This window comes from Sinocyclocheilus grahami, unplaced genomic scaffold, assembly GCF_001515645.1.
Source record: "Sinocyclocheilus grahami isolate Dianchi unplaced genomic scaffold, SAMN03320097.WGS_v1.1 scaffold329.1, whole genome shotgun sequence".
In the NCBI taxonomy this organism is placed as follows: Eukaryota; Metazoa; Chordata; class Actinopteri; order Cypriniformes; family Cyprinidae; genus Sinocyclocheilus; species Sinocyclocheilus grahami.
Genome location: NW_015505508.1, coordinates 291451 through 297583, shown reverse-complemented (window position 1 = coordinate 297583; position 6133 = coordinate 291451). Strand labels below are relative to the sequence as shown.

The following is a 6133-nucleotide window of genomic DNA, read 5'->3' as shown; positions in this document are numbered from 1 at the left end:
ACACAAGCAGCTTTTGCAAATGTTTTAAAAAAATATCACATAAATTGTCATTGTTTTCCTGCATTTCAGTTATCCCACAGTGATGATTACACTCCATATGCATATGGTGCCATGGAAAATACATTTGCATTGTGGCTTTTAAAACATTTTGCATTAGTTTTCTCTTAAAACTGCATTAAAAAAAAGTTACCCATTAAGATGAGAAATATGACATTTTATGGTTTACTTGTTTGGGTTATTAAATGTTCCATTTATGATTACATCATGAGTGAAAGATACCATTTTCAGAAAAGTAAGATGGATTTGCTATTGGTTTTTGATATATAGTTTACATAGGGATGCAAAGAAACAAAAGAAAAAATATATATATTCACAAACCAAAAAAAGACAATTGATGTGTCAAGACATTTTTCCCTTTAAGTCAATGAACTGATTTGATTGTACAGTCACAGAGTCACAGAGAGATTGTACACATGAACTGGTACCTCATCATAGGTCATACTTATTTTCTGTATTCAGGCCCCATCTTCCTTGTCGGGCCCGAATCTTCCCAACCTTCCCCCCCATTATGGCGCCCCTGGATGAGGCAGACTCACAACTTTGGGATTTTTAAACATTAATCTTCTAAATGCAAACAATAAGGTCTCTAGGTGGACTATGAAAATGACATACAGTTTGCTTATAAAATCAAAATTACAACAACATATCTCACAACATAACACTGAAAAAATACTGGTAGTCACCCATCTGGTGGGAAATACAATAATTTTGTCTTCCAGTCAAACTGGATGTATTTGTGATCCAAGTTTTGCATCTGTTCCCCATCTTCAATGGTGAGTAATCACTTTTTGTTCTTAAGAACATCTAGACATTCTAGCCCCAGTTTTGCCTGTAAGATTTAAATAATACATAAACATTGCCTAAATATACTCAGAGCACAAAACAATTGTTCATACGACTTTGCAGAAAAGGCAACATTTGTTATTTGTCATACTGACAAAGCCTACTTCCTTCAAAAATATAATCTTCAGGCACAGCATGAAAAATGCAAAAACATTTACAAAAATGAATGCCTGACTGTATGTCTTTTATAACCCAGCCTCTCCATCACAGGCCAGCATGTGTCTTCAATGAGTTTAATCTCATCTACAGCCATATTCTCCTTCCACATGTTGATTTTGGCAGGTGATATATCTCCTTCATATATCAGATTATACAGATTTGTAGATGTGGCAAATGTCAGCTGGTTTAACACAGCTGGTGCAACTGGTATTCCAAGAAAGTTATGTATCTTTCTCGCTGTCTCTTCAGGAAAATATACAACATCTTCAAATTTGACTATAAGGTAAGTGTGTTGGGGGAGGCTTGCGCTCACCTTGAGCCCTGCTGAATTGTGAGCCAGCCATAGCTGAGCTAGAAGCTGGACAGGGTTGGGATCTGGCTGGGAAAGGATCTTCTTTAAAGGAAGGAACTGTGAGTCCACTATAGCACAGTCCTGATCCACACCATCAGCGTTCTGCTTAAAAATGTTGACGATGTGCCTTTTAATATTCTTACGTAAGTACATGCTTGGCTTGCTGCTGTAGAGCATTAGATAAATCCATGCACGTGGGTCTCTGACAACATAAACTGAGCGAAGTGAGCGACCTATGACCTCTTGAAGATACGGCAGCTTCAAGAACCAGCCTCCACTGCCCATGTTCAGCACCGGCCGGGCATTTGGGTGCTTCACCAGGTGCTGCCTGAGCTCTTGTATGTATTCGATGTCCATATGGGTACCCTTGCCGCCCCCTGTCCTTGTTTGCTCTGATAGCAGCATTCTTCTCTTTCTTTGTCCTTTTTCTTTGACTTTACTTTCTATGTCATCATTGCTCTGGTGCAATTGAATATTTTGTAGGTGCAGTTTCACATTGTGGACTATGGAATGGAACCATCCCTGAATGACCCGAAATCGTCCATTTTGCGCATCTGCTTTAGACCACTCGCAAGCGTCCACCAGAGATACGAAAGGAGATACAGTGAACCGCAGGTAGACCGAAGGGATCCGGAGGAATACAAAGTCAGAGCTATTATCAAAAAGGTGCTGGAGGATCTCCGCGCCCGAGCCTGGCATGGATGTGATTGTGATGATGGGGAGGAGGTCATGGACACTAGAGTCTGTTCCATCAAATATGCTGCTGTCTTTTGATTTAACATTGCACAAGAGCTGTTCGCAGCCATTAAAAAGAGACAAAGGTTCAGTCACCCACAACAACAGCACACAGACCAGAGTGCAATGAATTAGCATATTGAACGACACATAACACTTCCTTTTTTCATTACGAATCCTAAAGCAAGACATAAAGTCAATACCACAGAGATGTTAACCACCAATCCAAAGTCAAACACAAAATCTTTGGTGACTTGACTAGGCAAGGTTTGAATTCCCCGGCCAAACTGAACTATTCTTCTGTTGTCTTCTGTTTTAGCAAAGCCTGCAAAGCCCAAGTAGCCATGTCTAGCCTCAATGTCTTCGTAGTTTGTTACAACTGACACAACAGTCTCTGTGTCATTAAGAGTCACTGATATTTTTACTCCATTTTTACTGTTGTCTATGAATCTACAGTCCGAGACCTTGGTGTATGGGCCATGCATCAAATAAGCCACTCTAGTGACAGGGTTCTCCATGGGAAAGGTCACGTTTATGTACTGCGTCCATCTCTTTTTGAATTCGGCAGCCTGTTCTGCCTCTTGTATCCTGGCAACAGGGCTGGATCCTTGAGCGTCCAGCCAGAACATTTTGTAATGTGCGTCCCACACATCCATCAGAGCCCCACTGTATTTTCCAAATGATCTGTGAGGAATGTACCTGAAATCAAAGTCAAGGTTATGAAAAAACGCACTGAGAGAACTGAGCGGGGAGCGCTCGTGTTTCTCAATGTGGTCCAGCACAAGTAATGTTCGAGAGTTGAGAAGCACAAGTGCCCGATACACACTCTTTAGCTTCATGGAAGATGAATAGGCTGACACAGACTCTCCACTCACAAACAACATGTCCTGATGCGATGAAGCTGCAATGACCTCCCCAGCGGTATCCCCGACTTCCTTTTCTTCCCATCGTAACCCCTTTGAACATTCCCCCAACTGTCCTTCCCATGGCTGATTACACTGGCTGGTGGGTGAGGGGGCAAATACCAGCACATTGTAAAGATAGCTGTATTTAGGACCATACAAGGCCTCAGAGACAAACACCTGTCCATTTGGTGCAAAAGTAAAGGAGTTTTGATCAGGGTGCTCGTGCCCGGGGTTAAAGTTCGTCCAGCCTTCTACCCAAGAGTATGGTTGTGCATGGACAATATCATACACCGCTCGCCCTCCTAATTTTCCAGATTTAAATGACACAAAAGTATTACCCTGAGTTTGTGGTAACCCTGCTCCATACGTCACCACACCCCAGTTGGAGAAAATGTGCATGGTTGCTTTGTTAAAGTCAGGTGGAGGCTGTAGAGTTAAGTCAGAGTCATACCATATGTACTCTGTATGTAAAGTAGCCCAGCGTTGGGCTGCTGATTGCATCATGGGTCCGTCTTTAGGACAATGCTTCCTAATCTGCTCTGCCAGCCAGTTTCCTGAGCCATTTCGGAGCACATATGCATCCAGAAACACAAGCTGGCTCTCTGGCCCATAGAACCAGTTGTAATTGGAGCCTGCAATGCCAACTGTTCTTTGAAATCCAGGAAGCAGTGTAGCAAAGTAAAACATGAAGTGAGCTCTGAGCCAGTTGTTCGGTGTGTTGTCTATCTGAAAATGACGCAATGCTAAGTAAACATACTGAGTGATGGATTTTGCTGTGTAGCTACCATACGCAACACCCTCATCGAGAGAGCCATCGACAATGTGGCTGAGAAGAAACATGGTCTTTTCCATGTAGTTCACTGATATCTGCTTCCATATCATGGTCTCTGGGTCATTATGTTCCCCCGCCACAAGAGCACCAATGAGAATGGCTAGTATATTAGTTGTCTGGTGGTTCTGTAGAAACTGCTTTCCCCATCCTCTGTGCTTGGAAAGCTCAAAAAGCTCCTCGGTAACAGATCGTATTTTCTTGAGATATCGCAATCTTCTCTGGGTGTCAAGAAAGGTGTAAATGAAATCCTATGCTGTGGCAAACCCAGTGAGAGAGTGGGCGATTGGGACCTCATCATTTGGCGCACTGGACACTGTCCAATCTGGATACTCCACCATTCGGTCCATGTACTCAATCAAAAATTGAGAGGCGGTAGCATCCTCAGGTTGAAGCAGACAGTATAGTGCAAGAGGGGGCAAATTGTTACCATAGATCTCATTCCATTTCTTACTGAAATCCTCATGGCTCACCGGAGGCTGGTAAACAGCTGCACTGGATAACATAACAGAAACAGCATTTCGAATAACTTTAAATATGTGTCTATGCGTGGTGGTGGCCCTTTGTTTCATCAAACGCAATTCTGTCAGATCAAAGTATAGCTTGGGGTGTGCGGACAAGGTGGTATTGTCTGTTTGGTGTTCATTCAAAGGCACGTATCTGTCTGAGGCAGACCAAATTCCACAGAAAGTAAGTCCCACAGCCAAGACACAGAGCAAAACCGCAGACCTCTGCAAGTTCTCCATAACCATGATCCAAGAAACAGATGTGGTGCTTTTCTCTTTAAAAGCTCCTCCTCCAAAGCGGCCAAAAATTTGTTATTAGTCCAACTTGTACTCACATGTAGAGCTGCAGATATTTTTTTTCCTTTCAGGCAAAAATCCAAATGACTATGGCGGTATTTACGTAGCCAGTAGGAAGCGTTCACATTTCCTTGAGAAAACATTATTTTAATAGCTCCCATAAATGGTTATCCGTCTAAACTAAAACTTGATAAACCCATGCAAAACTAAATTCTTCCGCATTTATTTCCGTATTATTTAGCCGGATGAAAAGTTTTAATATCAGTCTCGCTATTTAAAACGATGTCAGCACTAAATGTCATAAAGGAAATAAAATAAATGCAGACTGTGTGTCAAAGAAACTTCCGTTTTCAGAATCCGTCGTTACAAGTTTGCTTCCCGCGGGACTTATGGAAGACCGTTTTCCAGAAAGTTGCAGCGTTCGGCAGTAACAATTCACAGAACCATGTGAAGTAACTCTTAATGCCTTTTAATCATATTGTGACACGACAAAGCGAGATAATCCATTAATCCATTTTGAGGTGAAGGAAATGTCCCGCTTTCTGTGTCGTTTGTCTAAGTGGTGATGTTTTGTCATCTGAAGCAATGACAGATAGAATCCATAATGCCATTTCAATGTCACTTTTTAGGCTGTAGGGTTACATTTCCTCCACCAAATTCGTCTTCTGTCAGAAAACTGTCTCGGTGTTAGAAAGCAAGTCGCTTTTTCCATCTTCCAAGTTATCTAGTAGCCTACAACTATCACTGTCGGCATTAGCGATTTTTAATATGGTCGATAGATGGCGGCGTAATATCACATGAGTGGTTTTATTAAACTACATTCCCGGTATTCAGGTCGTTTGATTTATAACTAATAAACGAATTTGATATACAAATATAAAGTGAATTTTTTTATATCAAAGATTTAATATAATTTAGGCACAAGTCAGAATAGTTTGAGCAATTTTACTTAAGTAGACAGGTCACAGTAATGCGTTGAGAAACACACTCTTTCATACTTACAAAAGTAACACACAAGGAGCTCCAACAGAAAGTACAATAAAAAAAGTATCATAAATATGAACACATTTGGGTAAACTACATTCCCGGTATTCAGGTCGTTTGATTTATAACTAATAAACGAATTTGATAAACAAATATAAAGTGAATTTTTTTATATCAAAGATTTAATATAATTTAGGCACAAGTCAGAATAGTTTGAGCAATTTTACTTAAGTAGACAGGTCACAGTAATGCGTTGAGAAACACACTCTTTCATACTTACAAAAGTAACACACAGGGAGCTCCAACAGAAAGTACAATAAAAAAAAAGTATCATAAATATGAACACATTTGGGGTACATACAGTGGGTATAGAAAAGAATCACCTCCCTTTAAAATAATCAAATTATGTTGCTTTGCAGCCTGAAATGAAGACGGACACAGTTTTTGTTTTATCCAGCTGTAT

General features: G+C 40.8%; 1 pseudogene; it reads right to left on the bottom strand.

Moving 5' to 3' along the window:
- Window positions 1-311: 311 nt before the first annotated feature.
- On the bottom strand, window positions 312-5201 carry LOC107602528 (dermatan-sulfate epimerase-like protein; annotated as a pseudogene).
- Window positions 5202-6133: the final 932 nt, after the last annotated feature.